The sequence below is a fragment of the Plectropomus leopardus genome, chromosome 5 (assembly GCF_026936395.1).
Source record: "Plectropomus leopardus strain MGB_pleo_1.0 chromosome 5, ASM2693639v1, whole genome shotgun sequence".
NCBI classification, from domain to species: Eukaryota; Metazoa; Chordata; class Actinopteri; order Perciformes; family Serranidae; genus Plectropomus; species Plectropomus leopardus.
The window spans coordinates 27,550,629-27,578,571 of NC_142180.1; the positions used below are offsets into that span (position 1 = coordinate 27,550,629).

Here is a 27,943-nt window from a genome sequence, read left to right on the forward strand (position 1 = left end):
CACACACACACACACACACACACACAGTTGCAGTCTATGTTCCTCTGAAGTGCTTTACTTTCGACAAATCCATTTCCAAGGCTCCCCTCCTTCCATTGCTCTGTCAGGATGTATAATCCCTCATCACCTTGCCTAAACCATCTCACATCCCTGCTTTCTGTTTCCATCTGTCATTCTGTTAAAAAAAATCCTCTCCTGTTATTTTTCCTTACAATTTTATTTTGCACAGCCCGCTGCTTTCTTGTGTCTGATAAATATTTAAAGGGTTTCTTCTCATTATTTGCTATTTTGTTGACTCCTTTGTTGTTGTTTTTTTCCCAGTGGTCAGCACCTTCATGCAGGCTGCTCCTCTCTGCCTCCCTTCAAACACTTGACTTCTTGCCCTCCTTTAACAAGGTGCTCATTGTTGTATTAGGTCATCTCTCAGAAGACACTGCTAGTTCTATAGCTGGTAGCTATAAACAGGCATCCCCTCATTATTTAAGCCTTTGAAACCAAAGCAACCAGAGCAAATTAATGGCTTAATGTCTTTAAAGAACATGGCAAGAATGCAATGAGCATTTTAAGAAGAAATGACCCAAAAATAGGCAAGAAAATAAAAAAAAAGAACAAAAAAATTATCTGAAAATTAGCAAAACAACAAGCAAAAACAAACAAACAAAAAAGCAAGAAAGTAAAAACAAACAAAAAGGAAATAAACCGGGGAAAATATTTATATATTATATATATATTTTTATGTTTATTTCAAATACAGTTCAAGATTTTTTCCTGGCTTTTTTTTATAATTATTGCAAATTGCAGGACATTTCTTGCCAAGTTACTCATTGTCTTGTTCCCATGTTTTTGAAAGAAATCAAACCAGTTCACTGAGGGTTCAAAGTGAAAAAGTGACGTCAGTCCAGGTTTCAGAGGGTTAACCAGGAGAATACATTTGTCAGTACAACAAATGAATGATTATCTTCCCTTATTTCCCGTGAATGCAGAGCCCTGAATGTGATATTGATGTTCTGAAGTTTAATCAACAATTAGCCGCTGTGGTGTGCTGTGAGACTCTTTCTGTGTCTCTGTGCCGTGAGAGTAGCAGATTCAGTGCCAGCCTTGTTGCTCGAGATCCTATAATTGCTTCAGAATTCTTCCTGTAATTAACACTCTTGGATAATTACACCAGAATCCCAGACATCGCTATTCTCACATTATTAGGCTCTAGGCAGCGGGGAGGAAAAATACGCACGAGGATGCAGACACAGTATGTAATGCAAAATTAGATATTTTACTGCTGGTTTCATTCATGTAAAAGCAGCAGAGAAAAAGACAAATAAAGAAAAATCACCTCAGTGGACCTACATTTTAGCCTGGGTTGTTTTTGACAGTGCCCAATTCAGAGCTGTCTGTCTTGGCTGCAGCGAGATTAAAGGAGGAGAGACGGGGTAGTGGACCGGGCAGTGTGGCAGCGCCCAGCGGCAACCGGATTAGAGGGTGGGACGGTGAAGTAGGCCATACAAACAGGCTCAGCTGAAATATGGACAACAGACCATAACATAGACCTAGGACATTTCATCAGCATGTCATTATGCTGTAATCCTGCGCCGGCCCTCGGACTGGCTGCGTGTGTGTCAGACGGGGACAGTTATTGGTCGGGGGCACTTGTGGATATTGCTATTTCCACCTTGATGCAAAATCACAAGACTTTGATCACAGATGTGCCCTATTTTGTCAGAAATTGGTGCTTCGTGCCAAAAAAGAAGAATCCAATTTGATGTTTATCTGCATTTAAGGAGACAAAGATTTGGGACAAAGCTGTGATGCATTGTTCCTTTTTTAAAAAAACAGGTTGACATTTCATTTTCAGGACTTTGATTTATGTTGTTTGTATTCAGTATAGAAATGCATGAAAGGCAGGAGAGACGTGTGGTGGTGTGGGTGTTGTTCAAAGCTTTGTTGCCAGGTGTTAATTGTCTGGAAAAAAAGTTTGTCTTTGAAGGAGATAAAACGTTTCAGCTCATGATGAGCAGAGCTTTTCCAAATTTAATGGCTTGTTCTGAGCGAGAAGAGGAAAAAAAATATTCAAAACAGTTTATTATGTTTTGCTTCTTTTGCCATTTGAATAAAGATATTTGAATGATCTTCAACAATAGTCTTTGAAAGCAGAAATTAACCAAATGAAAACTGATATTGAGTTTACTTATTTCTGAAGCAGCATCAGTTTTCAGCACAGATGGACGTTGACGACCCTCAGATGCAGAAGGGATTTAATGACATGAACAACATGAAATGACATGATACACAGAAGCTACTGTTCCTCACTTTTCGGTGAAAATGATGAACCTCTCCGGTTCGCAGCCAGTGAAGACAGATGGAAATGAGAGGGGCGAAGGAGAGGTCAGGAATGTCGGCTGGCATCATGTTGCAGTTAGAAAGGCTCAGAAAAATCCAGTCTCAAGTTTCTGCACAGCTTTACTGCCTTATTTCACATTTTAGCCTCAATTCTAACTGACAGAAAAAGTAATATTGAGCTCTAATAAGTACTCTGGAGAACTCTCTGCACAACTGCATATTTATGTCATCTCTTTGTCTGCCAGCCTGTCTCCAACTACAGTGACCTTCTCACACCCTTGACTGACTGTTCCTTCATATTATTGCACTTGTTTGAAGACTTCCTTTTAAAAAAGCGTCAGTGTCTCTCTCAGTCCTTCAAGGAATAGTTTAACATTTTGGGAAATACACTTATTATCTTTTTTTTTAAAGCGAGCCAGGAAGATTGATACTATTCTTGTGTTGGTTCGATAAATATGAAGGTTTCTGCAGCAGCTGGTTAATACAGCAGAAGTACTAGAAACAGTTAAACAATATTTAAAACATTAAGTGTAAAACATCAAATTGTGTTGAACAGATGGCCGCCCACCTAGAGCCTGGTTATTTTTGAGGTTTCTATCTCTTAAAAACAAGTTATTCCTCTTTGCCAAGTGCCTCCTCAGGGGAGAATTGTTGGATTTCTGTAAATTAAAGAGTAGGATCTAGACCTGCTCTATATGAAGTGTCATGGGACAACTTTTGTTGGGTTTTGGTGCTATATCAATAATTGACTTGACTACAGAGAGGTTTGTGCCAGACTGTTTTCTTGGCAAATTGCAGTAACTTCTTGGAGGCGACAACAAGACTCCAGTAGCCCTTTTCCAAACACATGCGCTGGCTTGGCTTGACTCCATTGACTCGGCGTGTCAGACTGGTGCAGCAGGGATTTGCGTCTTGTGATAACCCCTCCAAATCCACTACATGTCCTGTGTCCTGTTTCGCTGTGTCTTCTGTGATGCAGGATCAGGGTCAAGTGTCGTCATTAACCTCATGAGCCACACCAGTGTGGTTCTTCACGTTAAAGCCAGGGTCCTCATAGTCATGAAATTCCTGGAAAAGTTATGAAATTAGAAAAACCTGGAATAGTTTGGAAATAATGGAATGTTTCAGAAGAGTTTTGAATAGACGTTCTGACTATTGTTTCAATCATTTTCATAAAATACTCAAAACATATCTAAAATTATTCAGAATATGTTGTGTGAAAAATCAAGTACTGCGCTGCGTGAACATTGATTGGATTTTTGTTTTTCTATCCCCCAAAAAGAGGGGTGACCTTAATGTTTTGTGAAGTAACCGTGTGTGCCAGTGTGGTGTATTGGCATATGCAGCTAGTTGGCGACAGGAATGTGTAACTTATGAATAAAGGTAGCAAGTTCTAGCAGGTTACTTATCCCCAGCTGCCCGGGGAATGTGTGTTCAGAGGCTTATGAACCCCAATTTAAACTACTTAAAGTCATGGAAATGGGGTGAAATATTACAGAAATGTTCTGGAAAAGTTTTGAAAATTCATTCGTAAAATGTGTGGGTCATCTTGGGCATGACTTTGCACATTTCTGTGTATTTAAACTGGTCATGGAAACGCGAATCAACATAGCTTGGTTTGATTTGGCGCGGCCAAAAGTGCCGGTGAAAAAGCCAGACAGGAAGTTACTGTTCCCGGGCGAGAATTAGTCCAGGACATAAACCTCTGTAAAACCACATTTTACACTTCGTTTATTAATACATGAAACAAACAAGATGACAGAACATGTTTGGAAACATTACAGGTACTATCCGAGAACGGATACTTTGGTACTGCGAAGTAACTGCGTTTCCATTAAATGATGCTCTGTGACTTCTCTCATGGTAATGGCGATGGATGTTCAAAACATTAGCATTTTTTTTTCTATTGCAGCCACCGCACTAGCCGTCATTATTTCCAACCGAAGGCAACGTAGGCTTGTTATGCGCGTGTTTGACACGCCTGAAATATTTTTTTTCAAAATTGATGTTGAAGTGTTTCCATTAGGCGTATTTTATATTCACAGTTTCAGTTTGTCAAATTTGAGGGCCTACTGTAATGTGTTTTTTCCAGTACACTAGGTACTGGAGATGTAATTCTTCCTGACTTGATGGGGCAGCATATAAGCCTTCAAGTGTTGTAGTCTGACATTAAATGCCAAGGATGCCCACCAGATAAGAAGAGCAGATGGAGCAACAGCTCCGCTTCGAATTTTCAAAAAGAAAAGTATTTTCCCTGATTCCAGTGTATATTGTTAATTCTTTGCAGTGGGAGTGCCCTGTATTTACACTCTGCTCCTAATGCCAGCAGTATGACGAGGCTCTGAGTGTCTATCCTGTGCTAAATGCTGCATGTTTGTTGTTTTTTCTTACTTTTACTTAAACTGTGGGTAAAATGCTGCATCCGTCACTGCCACTCAGGGCAGGGTAATCACTGTGAAGGAGAGGCAGGACAAACAGCCTACCACAAAGACAAACCATCACATCTTACATGTACATTAATAACAATAGAGGAGAAATGTGATTATTATTGATCCATAGGAGTGGTATCAACAATTAGTGGTATAGAATAGCCAACTATAAAGGTCAAACTAACCCTTTAAATCTTAACCCTTGTTGGCATTTGTGCTGGTTTACCTCATCTCACCTCGCTTTGTCCTCCTTGTGTTTCATCCTTTTATACATCCTCTGCATTCACCCTCCTCACTTTTGCTGTTTCCTGCTCACCTTCAGGTCAGTCTGATGTCAAAACTGTGGGTGGCCGCTCTGTTGCAGCGGCCGGCCAACATCTCCGACAGCCAAAGTCACCTCCACAGTGTTCAGTATGTGTTGTCACTGGACAAGCTGTGGGTGTTTTCAGCATTTCATTGAACCTGTGTACTTGCAGACAAGTGCGATAAAGGTGAAAAGCCTCTGCCGACTGCTCTTAAACATGTCGTGTTCGAAGTTTTAACTTCTCTTCAGAACTTCTTTTAACTTCCATAACGTTGTCTGTAGCAGTCGTGTTGAGCTCAGCGCGTGTGGTCTGTGAGCTGTCATCTTGTCTGTCATCATCAATCGTCTTGTATGACTGTAACTGTCCTCCAAAACCGTCAGCATCAATCCGCTAAAGGACTGAAGGACATGAGTGAGTCACATTTTCAGCTTCAGTTATTTTCATGCTTCAAATGCGCTTTGAAATATGATGAGTGAATTGATTCGTTTGAATTCGTCACAGATGCAGCTACAGCCAAAGTGACATGTCTCGGATATTATAAAGTTTATCTCTGACAAAGCAGCTGTAATCTAAAGTAACTAGAGATCAGATGACTGATGTGTAATGTGAAGGGGATCGCGCATATCAGTGGGTGTATTGCTGAATAGGCTCAACAGGGCTAGTTCCAGGGGCCCAAGGGCCTCAGGGAGCCCCTACGTGAGAGCCTCTGTGTAAGGTCACTGTTGTTAACTTTGCAAATCTGTTGAAAGAGCTTAGTCATCATGTCAATACCAGAGCCCCTCCTGAAAATAAAAAAAATTAGAATAGCCTAAACATTCAGTTGGAAGTTGCCACAAGACATTTCAGTGTTTTCTCTTTATGTATCTGTTACTTATTCAGTCTCTCTTTCAAACTGTGCAGCCTGGTTTATTATAATGTTTTTTAGCGTTTCTCAAGATGAGACGATTGGTAATTAGTGATGGCACGTCATTGCATCTTGCCAGTAAGGAGCTAAAATTAGTGCATCCACTCGAGTGCTGTGTTTCAGTCAATGCCGATCAGAGTCAACGGCGATAAATACCCGTGTCTACTGCAGAGTCATTTGACGCTGGTGTGAATGCCGATTTTACGCATTCCCATTGAATTAAAAAGCCAGATGTTAGCGTTTTTTTTGTACATCGGAAATGAGGCTCAGTCTTAAGAGGGCCTGAGTACTTAATGCAGTATGGGCCCTTCAGCTTTGTTGGGAAAAACAACAATTGCAGGTCTGCCCTGCCGGAGATGTATTGTATCATAATCCACCTGTGCCCAAACCCACAGGTAATTATCACCAGATGTTGCCCTGATCTTGATAGAAAATTTAAACTTAATTTTGCCTAGCATTTTGTTTCCCAGGCCCCAAACTTTACAGTTTAGGTTCACTCATTGCTTTTATTGCATGGTATTCAGATGCAGCAGACAAAAAGCCCTAAAACCCACTGTTTCCTACCTGCCCAGCACCAACCAGCAGGCAGACCAAGCTAATAATAAGCTGGTGAACACATTTTAGCATTTAGCATCAGCATTCAGCAACTTATGTGCCAGATATATTAGTCACCAGTTGGTGGAGACCAAAACAGAGCTAAAATGAGCGTTAATATTGTACTCAGATTCGTCAGGTGGACAGAAATACAACTTCAGATGAATACTTCTGTTGCTCTGTGACTGCTGGATTTTTGAATAGGCATCTGTCTGCCAACAAGTTTGTAATTAAACTGTAAATTTGTTGTATTCACAGTTTGTTTTTGCGCCCAACTGGCCCTAAAAAATAAGACAGATGCTTGTTGCACTTTGGTATCCATAGCCAACAATGCTATTTACACCTGGGTGTTTATTCCTGGGTGTCCTATTAACATTGAAATATGACATTAACAAGAACAGGTACAGATAATCAGCAAAATGCCAAATAGCGGCCCAGATAATCTGCCAGACCGACAGTCTGTCAACCTCTAATAAACACTTGGAAAATTAATTTATTGCAGGTTTAAGCTTCAATAGTTACCAATATTTCTTTGATCAGGTTTGGTGAATGCACTCGCTGGAGGCCTGAGCACAACTGCTCTTTGGTCGTGCAGGTAAAAGCTTAAAAGCCTCAGATTGGAGAAAAACTGGTGCCTCAGTCCTAAAAGTCTTTTGCTAGTGAAGCTTGGAGGCTGTCTAATGAGGTTTTTGACAGTTGATGTTAGCCTGACAGTGTCTCAGTCAGCTTATGTTTCCAACAGTGCGGACGGACAGCTGTAGGATCTAATATGATGTGAAATACGAAGACTCTTGGCTATCTGCTCCATCTGTCTCTCTGCTTAAAACAAGTGCTGTTCTCACCTGGGACCTTCGGCAGTACAGAGGGTGATCTGCCCGATTCCATCAGTGCCTTTTCAAAGATGTCTCTTCCCGGTTTATTACACGGACATAACTTTCTCCACCTCACTGCTGTCGAGTGATGAATTATGAATAGATGCGAATTCAACAGCACTGCCGGCCAGGCCTGAGGATTACTTTCAATTTGCACACCGCTCCCCTTGCTGCCTCACTGGCTCGCTCCGCTAGTCAGACTTCTTTCTCAAGGGACCTTCCAGGGCAGTATTAGATTGCCGCCTGAAACTCTAACCCTGCCAATCATGTAAAAAGTTTTGAGAAATGAGTCTCTATGCATGCACTGTATATAGTTACACAATGGGCACTCCTGTTGCTGCCCCTGCGTTTGACTCCTACGTGAGTGGCATCATTTCTTACCCTTAGATAACATTTCTCACTTTCCCAGTGGAAACAAGAGGACGGAGTAGTGCATGTGTGGCCCCTCTCAGATACTCGTTGACTCCAGATAACCGGTTGTAATTGGCCTGGTTGATGAGCAGGCGGCAGGCAGTGAAAGGGAAGTAGAAAGGACAGGGATCCTTTTAATGAAGCCAATGAGAAGGACATGGAGAGCCTGCGGGCTTCGAGAAGGATTAGAGCGGGCTCCAGCAGATTTAGGCTTATGATGCTTCCACAAGTCTCTCAACCTTGAGGGGCTGGAGAAGGACAAAGAAAGTTTCGAAGTCAGAATATAACATCTTTTCGGCGATTGTGATGTGCAATACTCTGTTAATCTCCTCCTGCTATACCGTGATCTTTAGCTGCTCTCTGTCCAGAGATGTTGGTAAACGAAAGGATTTTTCTAAAGGTCAGTGTCCCCAAGATACTAACCTTTTAATACACAACTCACACACATTCCTGTGCAGATAGAGGACAGCGTGTGTGTTATTGAATATGCATGCCTGTCTGTCTGTGTCTGTGTCTCTGTGCATTCATCCGTTTTCATGTGTAAATTAGAGCACGTAAATGTGTGTGTGTGTTTGTGGGAGATGATGTGAAGTGCAAAAGGACTTTAAGCGTGTGATGTGTGATGCCCGCCTAATATGTCCCGTCTCTGCCTCTCTGGATGTGGCGGGGAGCGCGACGGATAGTCGAGCCAATTGGCATGAAAAGAGCTCGGGCTGAAGTGATGGCTGGTGACACGGCAGACAAGCCAGCCAGGCAGGAAATAGATGCCAGCAGAGATACTGATCACACTCACCTCCACCTCTTGATGACTTTGTCTTTCTGGTCCTTGTCTCTGTGCCATATATCTGAGTGAAAACTGCAAAATGATTGTGTGATACCGATAAGCAGGCGTAGTTGTGCATTTGCGGGAGAAAATTAGGTCACATTCAGGACACCTCTGTGTTTACAGGAGGTAAAGTTGGCTGCTAACACAGGAGCTGGTCATTTGAGCTTGTGAAAATGATTCTTATTAACCTTTGACCTGCGGTTGTATTCATGCTCAGATGGAAAATATTTCCGTAGGGGTAAATACCTTCACCAATGAGGTTATGTTTTTGGTTTGTGGTTATTTGCTTGTCTGTTTGTCTACTACGTTTAAAAGTGTGGCCATGAAAGTAAGTTCACATTTATCATGCAACTGATTATATTCTTTCTCACATCCAAATTTGAATTATCTGCAGTAAACTCCTTCAGAGATATTAAATAAAGGTTTTCTAACTTTACGCTTCATGAGAAAAAGAAATAATATCGACCCTGAAGTAGAGGACAATGGGATTAGGATCCCGCATGTCCTGCAGAACCCAACACAGATTTCATGACAATGGGTGGTTTTATCTTTGCGACGGTCGGGAATAGGCAGCCCGAAAAACTTGCAGGATCTGGAGATTAATTAACACGAGGGACGGATATGGCAACTAGTGAGGTGGAGAAGAAGATAAAAGCAGGACATTATGATACAGAAGAGCAAGTCAAGTTGGACATTAGGAGGATTTTTTTCCAAATGCGAGTTTTGGGAATACCATTAGAGGACGAATGAAAAAAAGAAAAATGCCTTGCCCTTAAGCATTTCCACATATATCTTTATTTTGAGATTACTTCTTGTAACTAAAAAAGCAGTTTATTAGCCACACCATTTTATTCAACACATCTCCATTCAGCCCACTGACGTGTCGGCAACCAGTGTCATCAGGTCCTCCAGAAAGAAGGGTGGTTATTTCTATTCATTATTCTATGGGCCATACATATTTAAACCCAGCAAGCGTTGTCTCGTTAGGATAACTGCATATCAGAAATGCAGCATTGTAGGCTAGACAGACGTGACAGACATGCAACAATGACTTCTATCACTGGTAGCTTAGCATTTGTTTGTTTTTAACACAAATAAAGTGGCATCATATACCTCAATGAAAGTTTGGAACAATTCTGCCAAAGTTTTACCATTTTATAACGTATAAAGACGTAAAGTAGTGGTTACGTTTGCATATCAGAGTAGACTAGACTATTGGTCTTGGCAGAGGTCCACTCTCTCCAATTGCCTGTCTAGTTTTGTTTAAGACTGGAGTTTGCTCCTTGATTTATTACTTCTGGCTTTCTTTTATATGGGATAACTGTGCTGAAAGTACCCAGAGTTTGTTTATTTTTCGGTAAGCATTGACGCCAGATGATGAATTGTCACTATTTGGGTGTGCTGTGTTTGAGTTAATTGGGACAGAGAGAAAACAACAGAAGTGTTCTGTGTTAAATTGCTTCTCTATTTCACCAGCGTAATGGTAAAGAGAGAGAGTAAAGAGAGTATATACAGTAATAGGTTGAACAGGTGCCATGCATACTGAAGCAGTAAAGGCAGAGGAGTTGACAACCAGCCATTTACTCTAAAGTTATGAGAGTCACAGTGTAATGGATGTTTCCAAGTCATTACATTTAGTATTTGATCAGGGTGCTTTCAAGGACACAAATCCGGTTGTTTAATGGCTCCTGACGCCTTCAAACAAGATTGTGTTATTCTATCAACTTATCAGTTAAAGCCAGACACAATCAGGCCAGCGACCTAATAACAAATTGTACTTTATTTCCTTTCTTTTTAAAAACAGCCCCAAATGATGCACACAAGGACAAATGAACATTTTGATCTATTCACTGAGCACAAACAATCCGTCCGTTCTACCAATTTCCCCAATTATGTCCTCTCTGTCCTGGTGGTCTGTCACTTCTCATCCCTGCTGAAGCCCAAGCGGCTGCCTGGGGATGGGGGACTGCTGGTTGACTGACACAATCTGATCACGGGGGCTTACACAGAGGATGGACATTTAATACGCTAGCAGCCAGTGGCAGCCTGTCCTCATGGCAAGCTGAAAAGACAGACGGGTGGATGACCAGTGTCGTCGTTCGACTGTGACACCCATGTCGTCCTGTCCAAAAGCAAAGGACAGCAGAGCCACAAGTGTTCCAGATGAATGCATGTTGCTATATTTTTTTTTCAGTTTTGTTTCAAAGTCATGGTTGTTATTTAAAGGAACAGTGTGTCAGAGTAAGGTGGGTTTAATGGAGAAATGGAATAAAATAAGTATATTTCCATTACTGCATAATCAAATGAAGAATGAGCTGGTTATATCTACAGAGAGAGCTGGTCCTCGTTCATGGAGAACGCCATGCTGCACTGCCATGTTGCTACAGTATCTCCAAATGGGTCACTGACTCTAAATAGGGCCATTCGTGTTTTCACGGCAGCCAGCGTATTTAGCAGCCCCTCTGCGACAAGTTTGTTGAAAGAGCGTTGATTTGTATTGTGAAACTACTTTACTTAGTATTCTAACTGGTTTTAATCACCTGGTTTGTTTGTTAGGTCGAGACCTAGGTGGTCTCCACTTAAACACTTGAACACTGGTGATTTCTGAATGGGAGATGTTTCAGCTGGTTGCAATCTGCAATCCTATCCGATAATCCAATACCCCTAAATCTTACACACTGTTCCTTTAAAAGAATACTACACACTGTTCATTTCAAACAAGTGATACAAACACTTTCAAAATGACGAATAGAACCGACCTTATGCTGCCCCGCCCTTTTTTTTCTCTTCCGCTTCTATCAAAGTTGTATCTGTTCTTCTGGGTTAGTGCTAGCAGTATGAGTTGGCATTGTAAACTGGTGAGTGAACTTTATTCAGGCTCAACAGAAACAAAATAAAACAAACTAAAACTGTCTTAGTAGGTCTGTCCACTTTTCCAACAATCGACAGCTCTGGTTTGGTCCAAATAAATCCTAAATTCGGAGCATACATTAGCTGTGAAAATGCGCTAGCTGATCGGCTCACACTTGATCTTTGGAGGCAGACAAAAAATAACCATAATTAAATGACAAACCCAAAAAATCGTACTCAGTCGCTCATTGATATATTGTCCAATTGCCCAACCCTCGAGGTTTCTCAAATACTCTATTTATAATCTTTGGCCATGCACTTTTATGTTGTGCTGCAGAATTATATGCACAATACTTACATAAATAGTTGTCTCTGCAGGCTTAAATAGTGCACAAATGGAAGCACCTACTAAAGGATGATAAAGCTGGTGCCACTAAGCAAAGTTATCACATTTCGACTATAAAACAGACATAAGATTACAAGTTGATGGGATGCTCAAGCGCCCAAGGTCAGACAAAGAATAAGGTCAATAAAATATTTTCCAAAAGGTTAAATTATTATGCTATTTGTATTGCCTGGAGTTATTCAGAAAGCTTTATAATTTAATGTCACTTTTAGCTCAATTTTCTTTAAGGAATATTATATCTCATATCAAAATGACTTTTGACTTAATAGAAAGCACTCAATGCTGAAATATCAAATATCTGATGTGAATCATTAATGACTATAATTGGATTTTTTAATCATCATTAGTCTATTCACTGTAAGCTCTCAAGTCTCATGAGGCCTTGAAATAAACAAGCACAGGATAAATAAGTCTGCCACCCATGTAATAGGCCTAAATTGATGGAGCACAGTAATGAATTAATGTTACAGAACGTTGCTAATGAAAGTGTGTTAGGTCATGTGTCGATACCAAAACACTGCTTAGGGTCCTATACGCCTCCACTGGCATCACAGAGTGTGTGTATGCGAGCGGGGGAAGATGTGTCACCCTGCATTACAGTGACGGCCTTTGGCCCCTCAAAGAGTGGCATCAAACTTAATGTTCTTTTGAGCCGCTGATCCCTTTGTGTTAACTCAAACTGACCGTGCTAGAGGGTTTGGATTGTGTTTGTGTGGGAACCCCAATATTTGTTTTGACCCAGCTGTGGACATGCCTCAGTACAAATTGATAAAAAAGAAACCAGGTCACACTCTGCAATGATTGTGAGTCTGTAAGACATCCCAGGCCCACCTGTCCTCTCACATTACTTGTATGAGATGTTTTCCATGAAGTAGCCTTGAAGGGGACCTATTATGCTCATTTTTACGTTCATACTTGTGTTTTGGGTTTTTGCTAGAACATGTTTACATGCTTAAATATTTGAAAACACTTTATTTTTCCTCATACTGTCTGTGCTGAAACACTTGTAGTCACCCTCTGACTGAAATGCTTCATTTTAGTGCTTGTCTCTTTAAGCCCTCTTCCTGATAGAGCCCAGTCCACTCTGATTGGTCAACATTTAGGGTTCTTTGGTGTTTGCACTCTCGGCTGTGTTATTGTTTTCCCTTGGAGAGTTTCACCAGCTGCATCTCTGCACTGTCATTGTAGTCAGAGAAATTACTGTAACAGAGGATAGCTGCAATTTCTACCATCCATAAAAAATCACCAATAAAAGCTTATAGATCATAATCTTTCTAATCAGCCATGTTCCACCAAGAATACGATCTCAAATCTGAGACAAATTGACAACATCAGCAAACAAAGATTACGTTTCCCTAATGTTGCCATGTAGCTCCATGTAGCAGTGTACTTGCAGGAATGACTGTAATCGAGAATATTGGCACCTTCTACAATGATTATTGGTTTGTAAAATTACCTTTGACTGTTCCTGAACCAAAACTTTACAACTGGACACGTTCCTGCTGTAATATGATCAAAAGTCTAAGAGAAAGTAACAACACTGGCTGCTAAGTTTACCTGTTTCCCAGAGGGGGAAATGTAACGTGTTAACATGTAGCTACATGTAGCATTGTACTTTCAGCTGGTAAATGATTATTCACGATTCACTTTCTACTGCAAAATATAACCCATAATGTATTTTAAAACAAAATCTTTCGGGAATATGTTATAAAACAGAGGAAGAATTAACCACATTGTCTACCAAGTTGACATGTCTCCCTGAAGTTAGCATGTAGACGGGTACTTGCCGTCTGGGGGTGACTATGGAGTATAGCAAGATCAAGACTGTGATCTTGATCTTGACAACTGGCCATGTTCCAGGATGAATAGGGTGTGAAATTGAGGAGAGATGTAAAACTTTGGGCCAACGAAATTACATATTTCCCCGACATTAGCATAAAGCTACATGTAGCAGTGCAGGCGACGTAATGTAACCAGTAGCACACCTGGAGTAGATGACCATATAAAGAAGTCTGTGGCAAGATGAGATCCGCTTTTAAACCGAGAACTCAGAATGGTCTGACGCCTGAGGCCTTTGCTCACAAGGATTATTTTTATGTTATTAGTTTCCTTCTGGTTGTTGCCACTTTCACCTCGGCCATGTGCCTGTTTGTGTTTCTGTAAATATTTCTTAGTTCATTGATCGCTTACAATTCCCAGAACTTGAACACGTCCCAAAGATACATTCTGGTCCGTTGTTGTTACAGTTATTGATGAAACTGGTATCCTCTGTAATGAATTTGCCTCTGTCTGATCAATTAGTGTCAATACTTGATAGTGAGTCAGTCACCTTGTTCTCCTATTAACCTGAAATTTACTGATTTAATTAAGACTGATTCAAGTGGAATGAGGTTTATTATCGATCCTAGGATACACTTTAATTGGAACAGGTATCGAACACAGATCTGATTCAGCCTACTCAAGCTGATGCTTTAGAAAATAGTCAGAACACTTTTTCATGGTGAAACAATTATCCATAAGTATTATACAACCTTTGCAAAAAATACAGATTTAAAATTGCAAACACTACAATAAGCATAGCCGGGTCTAAAGATAGAGCAGCTTGGAAAAATAGAGCGTACATTACAGTGAATGTTACAACACTTAACACTTTAGTTGAAAAGTTTTATTTGAAGGAAAGAAACGAAGAATTACACTGCAGATTTTCCTGGCGTGTTGCATAATAATTTGATTTTGAACACAGCAACTAAAGAACAATTCATCCCAGAGTTCCCCCTGACGACCAGATGATCTGATTAGATTTTGGAGCACCTTCCTGCATAAAACTGTAAGTTAATGAGGACAAAACAAAACCTGTTATGACTCTAAGGTGCTTAAAAGAAGGGAAATTCATATCGACATTGCCCTTGTTATACACATTTGTCATTAATTTATGTGATTAATGACCTCATTAGCACAGATGTTATTTTTAGAACGTGACGCAGATTATTGTGAAATGTGTGGCGGCTCACGTGCCTCATGTTTGATGATGATTTTCTCTTCGTATGTGTTTGTTTTTATAAAGGACATGTTACAGGGTGACAGGAGGTTATTGTGTCTATAAAAGATGGAGGACGTGCAACACACAGCTCTTTGTAGTCATATGAGTAAATGGAAAGAGGTAGGTTGTGTAACATAATTTTTTATTTTTTAGACCTTGGTTGAAACTGAAATGTAGCACAAATGTTTATGCATAGCAAGCATGGGTGCGGAAAGGTCGTTGCTGAGGCTGCTGCAGCATATTGACGAGGCAAGGAACATGACAGTCTGTAAATATTTAGTGATTTTACCACAACTGATTGGATATCTGAACATTTGTTTTAAGATTTGAACCCCATATGATGAGGTGCCTGCAAGGCTATATGTGAAAAAAAAGTTGTTTTAAATGTGCGAATTTAATTTATTCACCCGATCTGACATGATGTCGTCATGTCAGGTCAAAGTGCAAGGGGTTAGGGTCAGTTTATGGGTCAGCTAAACTTGGGGAGAGAATTTGTGGTAGTGGGAGCTTATAGCTGTTGCCAAATGTTTGATTTGTGTTTTTCTGCAAACAACAGATATGTAACAATTGTAGGGTATTATGCAGCGGATATGTTGAAACTTGAAATGTTATTACGTTACATTTCAACCATACTGTTGTTAGGTTTAGGCACAAAACCACTTGTTATGGTCAGAAAATATGTTTTACTTTGGCTGAAAATGCCGTCTTTCGGTGGCACAATCACAGCTGGAAATGCCGCTGATGTCTTGCTAAAGAAAACCAGTTTTTGTTTGTTGGTCTCAAACAGTTGTCTGCAGCTGGCAACAATGCGACCAAATATAACATGAAGTTAGGCATTTTAACATGGAGGTCTATGGGGATTTACTCTGTTTTGGAGCCAGCCTCAAGTGGCCATTTGATGAAGTCCAGTTTTTTGGCACTTTCACTTTGGCCTCATTTTTCAGCCTCGGAGGTTTCCTCTTGGTGCACACACAGTCATGTGCGCACATTTATGGCATCTCCCTTCAGCCAAAATATTTTCCATATAAATGATTATAAGTGGAGAATCAGTTACTGTATAATTGTATGACTGAGGTGTTGTTTATCTGCCATCGGTCAGGTAGCTCCATGATGTTTATCAGTGCTATTATAGGAGATATGAGAGTATCATGTGTTGGTCCCTCTATGTCTTTGGGGCTGTCGTTGCTCCAGGTAAGGTCAAAGTCTCCATGTCAGTGGGACATGACCATGCAGCATAACATCCTCAATTATTTAGCTCCTGTTCGTAGAAGCCTTTACATTCATAAGCCCTGAAACAGTTCTCTCTCATTAAAGATTCATGGCACATGGCAAGACACATTCTTAATCACCCTTTTGTGTCCTTTAGTTTCACTGCTGCTCATGCTTTGCATAGGACAGAAGCACAATTTAAGAATCTCACTGTTATCCATTATTATAATTAAAGTCCCATTTGGCAGTTTTAAAAAATAGTGTTTCGTATGAATCTGCATGTAATGATGGTGTTATGGAAATTTCCGACATGTGTGATTAGTTAACAGCGGCGGTTCTATTATGCAGGGCCGGAGGACAAAACCACATCAAAGAAGTGGACTGTTTGCGCGTGACGCTGCTCATCCATCTTTTTCTGACTTCTCCGGTCATCTCAGTGTCTACAGCTGCTGGTCTAATACATAAAGTATATAGTAATGTAAACACACGCGTGCATACTTCACATCGGTAACCCCAGCTTCTATTCTCCACCCAGCGACTGGGTGTCCTTGCCTGTGGCGGGTGGCACAGCCCTGCCCGCACTAACGATCCATCACCAGACTGCAAGGTGGATGTTACAGGGTCATAAAAGGGAACAAGCAACTTCTTTCTCTCTCTGTCTCTCAGTATGCATGTTTCTCTCATCAGGTGAGCGTGAGTGTGTGTAATGGCCTGTGTGAGTATGCGTGTGTTCCCTGGACCATGCACCGCCAGGGGCTTCAGGGTCTCCCTACACGGATTGATGGACACTGACGATGGCTTCCCTCGGTGTACATGAGTAATGTGTTTTTCTCTGGTGGGAACACACACACATACACACACAGTTTGCGCTTATGTAAAGCGCAGTGAGTGGGCATGGTTGAAATCAGTGTGAGCAGCCATTTGAGGAGCATTTGTGGATGTTGTGCCTCTGTGTGCCTTTTGGAGAGCGCTTAGCTACTCCTACACACTCTCAAACATGTTTCCTGACCTGCTCATTTGTCAGCTGTGTCCGACACCTGCAGCATGATTATCGGTCTGGCAGTTTCACCCTCTGTTCTGGAAATTCCCAGGACCTTTCTTGCTATAGATAACACATGTATATCTATCTATATATAGAGAGAGAGAGACAAAGACAGAGAGATACATGTATTTGGAGGCTCTTATATAGAGCTGTTCAGGGATAAAGATGCTTGTGAACAATACTATACATCATGGTGAATTTTTAAATGTCAATTTCCATGACTTTAAAGGATAAAGGATCAGCAAATCCCATGAAAAGAAAAAAATCCAACCAAAAATGTATCCAAAGCAAGATATAGCTCATTTCTTTGTGCATTAAGGCCTCATTGTTGTCCAGAAACAATTATAAACACATCAATCAGCCACACCGTGACTGTGGCTGCAATGTTTCTTCATTATGATTAAAAGGAACACTGTAATTTATTTTCAGTCCATCCCACATTCACCGTCTTGCTGCCGGAAACACTCACTGCAGCACTAAATGTGCTTTAGTCCATGGCTGAAAATAGTCCCAAACAAGAGCACTTTTTTCTTCTGTGAGAGTAATGTTTGTTAAAAGCTACAGTGCCCATAGATTTCTTGACGTGTTTTTAAATATTTACATCTTAAGTAGTGCCTTGTCATGCTGATGCTTTGTAGCATAGTGTAAATTTACAGTGCTCCCATTAAAAAAAAACAAAAATAGCAGTTGTGGCAGTTGCTTAACATCTCCTGCGGTCAGCTTATCACTTGCGCAGTATTGTCATATTGCAGTTATAGCAACAGCCTCATTCGGGAATTCTGAGATAGACTAGAGCTTGGCAATATGGCGAGGAACGTTATCACAACATGACAGGCAGAAATCATGTTTGCAGATGTGATAATGTATGAAAGTTTTATTCATGTTTCTTTTAGTCACATTATGTAATATCATTTTATGAAATTGCCAGTTGCTGTGAGTTTTGATTTAGGGAAAAAAACACATTTGGTATTTTGGTATTGTTATGGATGGAGAAAAATGTATTATTTTCTTAACAATTAATCAATTAACTGATTGTTAATTTGACCAATTATCGATTAAGGAAAGGGCTTAAGATTTGCAAGCCTAATAGTCACCTTCTTATCCTTATACATCAGAGCTCGGACAGTCATTGCTCTGCAGTGAGCTTTATGCATACATTAACAGGGCGTGTGCGTGTTTAATGTGTACGATTTGGCCGAGCGTCAACGGTGCCCACTGTCTGATCCATTCCTAATGCCCTCATGTCGAAACATGTGGGGGCCTCACGATCTATTATTTTGAATAACGGAGAAGGACAGCGTTTGCATAAGGCCCATTAGTGTAATTCACTGTCTTTCAAGCCCCTAATGGCAAAAAGAGGCAGGAGAGGAGGTAGCGCTGGAGTAAGGGTAGTCTCAGAAATAAATGGTGTAGCCATTTGTGCAGGGGAGAGGTGGTGAGAGGAGGAGGGGGCAGAGAGGTGGCAGAACATTTCACTGAGCCCCCTGCCCCTGCAGCTCCACAGCCCACTTTACTGTCTAAATCTGACTCTGTTGCTATCTAACCTGTCTTTTTTTTCACTTGAAAGCCACACTTCTCTCACTTCATTTTTAACTCACTGGGTATCTGCAGTGTTTGGACGGTAATTGGGCTGCGGTCAGAGAAGACATGAACACCGGGTCACCCACTCTGCCATCTGTACTTTACAGACTGTGAGCCCACGCTGACTGTAGCTGCAGAGAAAGGACACCTGGCAACCTGAGCAGAAATGGTTGACTGTAATTTTTAGATGATTGCTTAACACTCAGGCAGTTAAATGATTATACTCCAACTGTAATTAAGAGGACATCAGTTTAGTCAATTATCATCGTTATAATATTTTCATATTTATTATTAGAATTATCTTATATGATAATGTTCTCTTAAATAAGACTGCAAGTCCTATTTAAACCATCTATAGTGCATGGTCTAAAGTGCATTTATAGGGTGAGTCCAACTCCACTTTTGCTTGTTAAACAGCAAATAATCTGGGTGCAGAGTAAGTTGCAATGGGGTAAAAGGGCAGTATTTAGCCCCTTTAATTAATCATAAGTGTGTTTGGGTGTGACATTAATTCAGCTAATCAGTATCGTCTCCCATTTTTCCATTCAAAGCCCAGTGCACTATTATTTACACGGTAGATTTTGCACATTGGAGAAGCGAGTGGATTTCTGTTGAGAGTAATGCAGTGAGAGCAGTAATGTCACTGCAGCAAATATCCTGGGACATTTAAGCAGCAAAACTAGAAACTAGTTATAAACATGACAGAGAAAACTTAACTTTCAGCTTCTGAAATCATCAGTGTGCACAGTTTCATTTTTATGGGGAGTCAGGCAGCAGCTCTACAGCTCTGCTCTGCCTTCTAGTATGTCCACATTTTAGAGAACGCAAACAATATTTACCTTATTAATTATGCATTATTTCACCCGCCTACAACCCATACGTGTGTGTAACAAGCATCTTACTATCTGAATAATGCGTTTTTAAATAGTAGAAAAAATACTCCACCATTCTGACTTAACTTCATGTTTTTCTTTGTTTATAGCGCAGTCACTTTCTGCTGCCTCAAAAAAGCAATACGCAAACAACGCAGCTGCTTTGGTTTGAAACAAGAAATGACAGTTACAATGCTCTGTGTGCACTGTGTGTCGGGTGTAAGATAGTGCTTTAGGCTAAATGCACATGTTTAGGAGGTGAAGTCATTTTCACCATCTTAGTTTAGGGTGCTAGTATGCTATGCTATTTTTTTGTAAAAGAAAAAGAAAAACTCATAAATACAAATGTAAATTGACACTTTTCTTCATGCAAAGCAAAGCAGCTGTTTCAATATACCAAAGTCGCGAGGCCACTGAGTCTGTAAATTACCAAAGTCATTATAGCATCTAACAATATCTAAAAAAAATGTAGCAACACTTCCAAAAGTTGCTGAGATATTTCAGTCTGAACCAAAGTGGAGGACCAAAAAAAAGCAGACATCCAGCAGCTTGCATATGATCAAATCTGAAACTAGTCTTTAAAAAAATAAAGATTAAACATGAACTGAATGAAACAGTGGCTTGATTAAGGACAAGCTCAGGAATTCTCTTTTGGCTCCGCTAAAGTTTAATCTAGACGAGACGGCGCATTCAGGAACAAGTGACATAGCAGCACTGGCAACTAATCATCGACTCTGTTTGCATCAGCAGCTGCTATTTACTGTACGACATCATGAAAAAAGGGGCATCAACAACAGCTTCTCTCTTTAATGAAATTTTAATAGCATCATATTCCCAGTTGTTTCTATCAGCTCATGAATAAAGACTGTTGATACCATGGCAATCACTGCACACGAATGCCATTACTAGACGTGTACTGAATATTGTAATTTGGCTGTTTCACGCAGCAGTGAGTTATTCATGTGCACATGAGATATTACGCTTTTCTTCAATAAAATGACTACTGTTCATACTGTAGTATTCACTAATGGAAATAATAGCTTCCACTCCAGAACGTGTAACAGAACATTGAATCATATGACAGAAGAGGATTTCTGTACTGTGGCTTTTATTAAGGCAGAAACACCCTTTTAAGTGTTTGAATGCTTCAGGCTACATGGATTTGTTCCTTGTTGCAAACATGTCACCCAAAATTTGTATCACAATGCAAGTGTTAGCTGCAGATTCAAGCATCTCAAAAGCAGACAAAAAACAATAGGCCTTCACTTTTGATTTGTGTTCGCCTCCTGTCTTTCACTGCCATGACAGACCAGTTTGAGTCTCTCTGTAGTAGTGGAAGACATCCCACGTGTTGGCAGTGCTTAAGCAGACTGTTGTGATTTCACAGAAGTATATTTTGGGCTCCAACATGTCTATGTTATGTTAGTGTTTGTCACAAGTTACAGGTCACATTTTCTCTTAATTGTTCTTTTCTGGGAAAATTCAGTTGTTACATATAAAGAGGTTTATGGTATGGCCCTAAAGAGACACTGGCTCTGCTCAAATGCCTTTTTCACAGCGGGCAGTTTGACATGTCACTGTAGGAAAAGCTCAGGTGTAAATGAGCAAATTAAAGTGGACTGATTATGCTCATTTCCAGGTTCATTCTTGTATTTTGGGTTTTTGCTAGAACATTTTATTTTCCTCATATTGTCTGTGCTGGAACATCTACAGTATATTCACCCTCTATCTGAGCTGTTTTAGCTGCTGTCTCTTTAAGCCCGCCTCCCAAAAAAGCCCTGTCTGCTCTGATTGGTTAATGTTTCTGGGTCTTTTGTATGTTAGCTTGTCTGCACCACTGTTGCAGTCGGGAACTGACTGTATAGGAGCATAGCAGCACTTTCTAATGTAAAGTAGGGATTTGCTTGATTAGTAGATTAAACAATGCTGCCCTAACTAGTCTGCACCAGAAAAGCAAGTTGGGTAAAAGTTCTTATAATTAATTTTTTAAGACCTTTACCCTGTGAAAAAGCTGTTCCCCAATGATTTATTTCTTTTTCAAAATAATATTATATTCAACAAATGTTATTGCTGCATACTTAAAATACAATCTGGTTACAAAAAAAATGTGATTAACTCAAATGGCCCTTATACACAGTATTTCTATGGACAATGTTTAAATATATTGATTCAATTGTGCTTTGTTTTGACTGTTTTCGGTGTGTTTTCTCACTCAGTAAATCTTAAAAAAAGAGTGGTCCATAAGAAATTAGTCATAAAGAGCATCTCTGCCATAAATAATCACCAGTATAGCTTCTGCACATCAAAAATAAATATGATCCAAAATCAGGGAGAAATTATCAACATTTGCAATCGTGGTCACATGTTTCTCTGATGTTAGCATGTAGATACATGTAGCAGTGTAGGTTAGGCACTTGCAGCAGCGTGCCTGGAAAAGATGACCATCATGACCAAGTATTCAGAAAAGTTTAAAGCCTGAAGTTTTTTTTTTACTCGCAGGGATTACTTTTAAATTGTTATCATTGTTATTTTTAACTTTGGCCAATTTTAATATGAACATCCAAAATTGTAACTTTATGTAAATGAGAAAAAATGTGCACAAGCATGATAGGTCCCCTTTAATGATGGCTGAATTTCATTTAGCTCCTTCAGTATCTCATTTGAGGGCCCTGTCGTCATATACTGTATATAGGGACTCACTGTACCACTGTTTAACAGGAGCCATTGCTAATGATATTACCTGTGTTTTTCCTACAATGACAAAGTCAAAATGTCTGCTGTGAAAATGGTCAGCCTCCTAGCTCAGTATGACCAGATTCTACACCCTTTAAGTAACAAATCTGTAAAACCTTCATGAACTTTAGGGCCATAACAAACCATCTGATGATGTGCTTGCAGTGTCTCTTTAATCCCTTTGACCTCATAAAGTCATTACATTTAAAATTTGACCGTTTGACACCTGAGATGCCCAAATGTATAAAACGTGTGCATCTAAACAGCAGAACACTTTTACCAGAAAAAAAAAATAGATGCTTCAATCAATTCCCCTCCTTGTGTATAAATATTGAGGCATCTCCAGAATAGAACATCACTTCAGGCAGTGTTTTTTTTCTAATAGAAAGTACTGGATGAGTAAATGTTGCCTGGCAACCATATGATAAGATAAAGAAAACTGACCTCTTGCCTAATGCTACTGGATGTGTGCACAGTATATACTGACAATGATTTCATATATAATGCATCTGTTTGTGAGTTACAGACAATAGCAATCTGTCTTTGGTCACTTTTTGGCACCAGGTGACAGGAAGCAGGACCACCAATATGCAGCAAAGAAGACACAGCGACTGGTTAATATTAGTTATCTGTGATATGCATGAAAAAGAAACAGCCGAGATATCACCTGAAGAGCTATAATCACGTGAGCAGGAGCTGTGGAGGCAGGTGGCTGCTGGTGACATTCAGGTGAAGTCAGCGTGCAGAGGCGGGAAACTTGCTGAGGCGACTAGTGGACAGGTATGTTTTAGCCAGGTATGGAGAAAGAGAGTGAAGCAGGGAAGGGGAGAGATGGTGCAGGCGTCTCCATGACAACGTGAGACACCTACAGTATTGTCCTTTCGCAGCTGATCCTACCATTGCAGTTTATATCAGAGCTGCATATTGATTCTGCCTGCAAGACACATAGCTGGTGCAGCTCGGCCTGGTGAACATCCTGTGACTTCACAGACGAGCTTTTACATAACTGAACTTAACTGAACATTACTCAAGTACAAATGCAATGAGAGAAATGAGCGAAGGTGTTTTTCAGTCACTCTTTTCTCAGTAGAAACAGCTCCTTCCTGTCAGCAGCACCTTTGATTTTTTGTGGACGGAGGTTTACAGAACAAAGCCGTGCAAAAGCTGTGCTTCATTCTAGCAGCACAGATGCTGCAGAAGCAACACTTACTTTATTTTAGTGATGTAGTTCTTTGAAGCTTTGAGGGCTTTTATCAAGTCTGTATGGAAACCTAGAACTGCAAGGGCTGAAAAAAATAGATCAGTATCAGGTAATATGAAAACTTTCTTGTTATATCAAGACATTTTTCACATTTGTAGATATTGTCGTGTTATAATAATATGTTTTCATGGTATAACAAGAAATGGTTGTAGTTGTAAGATGAAATATATTGTTTGTTTAAAAAAAATCTTGCTCTAACATGAATATATCCTGTGAAATTGTGAAATGATCTTCTTATAACAAGAAATAGCAATACTCTTTTTTTGTTAGAAAAAAAACTTTTCTTGTTTTACCAAGATATTTTTCACATTTTTGCAAGATGTTTTTATGTTATAACAAGAAAAGTTTCCTGTCATAACATGAAAACATCTTGCTATAACATCTTGTAAAATTGTGAAAATTATTTTCTTATAACAAGAAACTTGAAAACAACTTTTGTTATAACACGAAAAGTCCCTTGTTATATCATGAAAAACATTGTGTTATATTATGAAAACATCTTGTTGTTACATAACCATATCTAGAGAGAACATGCCGTGTTTTTCTGGCCTGGCAGCTCTGTTTCTGAATGTCTGTCGATTGTCTGTCTTGTTTGTAAAATGTGTGTTAAGATGGCTTGGCTTCTGCAGCCCAAATCAGCCTTTGCTCTGCCCTCTGACACCTTCATCAGCCGAGAGTCAGCAGGGAAGAGCATTGCTGTGCTTCTGGTTGGAAATGAAAGAGTACAGCAGTTATTTTTGACATGAGCCTCCTAAAAACAAATAGTGGACTCTTGGACAACAGCAGCTCTGTGTGGAGCTGCCTTTGCCCACAGGGGAGGATCACGCTGTATATACTAGAGTGCACTCGTCTCCGTCCACCTGCTGTTGACCTGTGGTGCATCAGCTGACCGGGAGCCTCTGGGCTTGTTCGTGAATGACTGCTACCAGATATGGGTCTGGAAACGCGGCCACGTGAATGACTTTTTTAAAAGTGGACTGGGGGGGCGGTGGGTGTTGGGCGATGGAGGGAGTTTGTGGATACTATTACAGTCACTGACCACCTGCTGTTTATGGAAAAACATTTTTTAAAGTTAATATGTTCAGAAATATCTTCTCAACTTTAATTGTCACTGATTTAGGGCTTCAACTTCTGATTATTTTCTTTGTCAATTAATCAGTCAATTACTTTTTCAATTAATTGATTAGGTATTTTGGCTATGAATGATGACGTCCTGATGTCTTGTTTTGTCCATAAACAAAACTTATTTTATTTACTGGCATAGAGGAGTAATGAAACCAGAAAATATTCACATTTAAGAAGATGGAATTTAAAAAAAAAAAAAATCCACTTTTTTTCTTAAAAATTACTTAAACCACTCAATTGATTATCGAATTATTTGAAAATTAACTTAATCGTTGACAACTTGTCAGTCACTGTAAGAAGTGGAAGAAGAAGATGTAAGAAGTAAGACACCAGAGTACAGAATATAAAATAAATGATCAAGTAGCTGGTGTAATGAATGGACTTCATAGAAGCAGATTAGAACAAATATTACAAACACCTGGAAATAGTACGCTCTGTTTGCGGCACCAGCAGATGTGATGATTTGCAATCCAGTAAGCAGCAACAGAAAGTACATTTTTAACTATGAAACTTTAGTTTTTAAAATATTTGCATCCAATAGGTGGAAGAAAGTCCACTCAATGACTAACAGAGGTTAAGATCATGACATCAGTGTGCATGTGGTGTATTTTGAATGTGAACTTTTTTTTAAACCTTAACCTCCAAAACACCTACTTTAACAAAAGTGAAGCATGATTCATATACTGTATGGCCAATTTCATGCCAAAGATATGTTCAGACACCGACTTTAGTGATGTTAAAGGACTGATTTTACACTTTGAAGCCAGTTTACAGGTTTTGTAAACAGACTTTTTTCACAAATTGCATTGTTGTGCTTTGCAGAGTTGTTAAATTGCTTCATGTGATGTGTCACTAGAGTCAGCTCTGTGTCAGTGCTGAAGACTGAAGTTTGAAAATGAAAGTATCTGGAGATTTGGTGCTAAAAAGAAGTGAGTTTACTGGAGCTCTGTCCCTGTCTCTGGTTGAGGCTAGCAGCTGAAGGTTACACAAGCCCAAATATATAATCCAAACTGGCAACATTCTTGCATTGTGGGTAATGTAGGCACCAGGCTTTGACAAGGAAGAAGAATGTGTGGAATGGATCAATTTTGATTCTTTAAAAAATAAAAAAATATGGGAGTGGAGTAACAAATTGGCAAAGTACTAAATTTAGCTATCCCTGAGCTACCATGTGTTTTCCATTTATAAAGCATCAACTAAAACCCAAGCACTGCCTCTGGGCCCAGACAGAGCTTTAGTTTTTCTAGTTGGTCCTTGTTAGACTACAATGAGTGACACAAAGTGTGCAGACTGAAAGGCTATGTGTCAGACTGCTATGTCTGACCCATGTATTCATGCGTGGGGTGTTGGCAGCGTGCATCGTTGTCTACCACATTGTCTTTTTTGATTCTACTAATGGGTTTGTGCAAATCCTAAATATTCATATTAAGTGTCTTTGACTCATTTTTGACCATGTTTTGCTCGTTTTAAGCCTGTCTTCTGTCAGACAGTTTCTGCTTGCAATGTCAGATAGTTAATTTCATTCAGTGGCAGACTGGTTAATGGGAATATTAATCTCTGAGCCAGGGTGAATTGTAAATTGGAACACGTGTAGAGGTGAGGGTTATTAAATGAATTATGAAGTCATCTGTAATAGTAGTAGGCAGGAATTTTAACACCATCTCTATTTTTAACAGTCATAGACTTTCTTTTTAAATGATGGTTAGTGGCTAAAAAAAGGGGAACAATTGACATTATGCAGCAAACACTTCTTAAATTTCTCTTATATCTTCCTCTAAATGTTCTGTTACGAGGAAAAAACGAGAGAACTCAACTCCAGATGCACCAAAAGATCTTAACCGTCCAAATCTGCTCTTTACCCATGCGTGTTGAATTATGAGGAACTTCAACAACTTCAATAGTAAAATCAACATCCCGGTTATAAAAACTGGTGTTACAGGAAAATCCAAAACCCAGCAACGGCAAAACATTTGTGATGCTGTAAATGCTGTGTCAGCAGCAGTAGTGAAGAAAGTATTCAATAAAAGTGCTTGTACCACACTTTATAAGTATGTAAGTAAAATCAGGAAAATATTCAAGTATTAAAAGTAAAAATACTCAATGCAGAGTAATGTAAATAAAATCAATAAATCCAATTAATTAAAATAATTCAAAGGAACAGCAGTAAGTACTCATGTTATAGAAGCTGGAATCATGAAATATTTTACAAGAAAAATGACTTAAACAATTGTCAAAATAGTTGCTAATTATTTCTCCAATGAATTGACTTATAGTTTCAGCTCCACTTGTTTATTTTCTTGAGTTTTTGTGCAAAAAATCTTATTTGTAAAGTAACTTAAGTTATCAAATATTTTTTTTGGAGTAAAAAGTGCAATATTTCCCTCTGAGATGTAGTGTACAGGAGTACAAGTAAAAAGTGGCATAAGAATAAAAGTAAAGTAGAAGTACTTTTAATTTGCACTTAAGTACAGTACTTAAGTAAATGCACTTAGTTACATTCAACCACTGGTCAGCAGAGGGACACAGAAACCGGAATTACAGTAACTGGGATCGATTGTATTTCTTTAGCCTATGAATTTAGTAATATTCACCATATTATTTTAAAACATAAATGTCACCGTGATTATATGATATACATGCATTCTTTATAGTCTTCACATTTAAAACTTACGGAAACAGTGGTGTGTGGTTACAAAATGAAAACAAATCATGGATACAAACAAAAATAAAAGAAAATTTGTGGGTATATGGTTTCCTGCATGAGGCCCAGTATATCACCGAGCACATTCTTCATGCCAATCCAGTGACATAACCAGCACCTTTTGTAGGTTGGTGGCCTCCTGATGTGTAAACCGCTTAAAGTCACGGTGCACAGTGTCCTCTCAATATGTTTTAACGCACCGGCAGCCTCAGCACTCAGTAATGACAACGTTATGGGATATGTTCTCTGGAGTTACTTTCCATCCGACTCGCTGGTATTTCACAATGGGTTTATAAAAGGATTACTGCTCTGCTGCCAACAACTACCAGCAGACGGAGGGGTGGAATCGTGCATGTGTGTGTATATCCGTGTGTGTCATATGAAACCCATAGGCAGGTCAGGCTCCTCTCATGATAAGCCTCATGCCTCAGAGACTTATGCAGATGAT

At 39.6% G+C, this 27,943-nt stretch overlaps 1 protein-coding gene across 1 annotated transcript in view; it reads left to right on the forward strand.

Moving 5' to 3' along the window:
- lingo3a (leucine rich repeat and Ig domain containing 3a) overlaps nt 1-27,943 on the forward strand; it is a 51,615-nt gene that overhangs the window by 16,227 nt on the left and 7,445 nt on the right. The window lies entirely within an intron of this gene.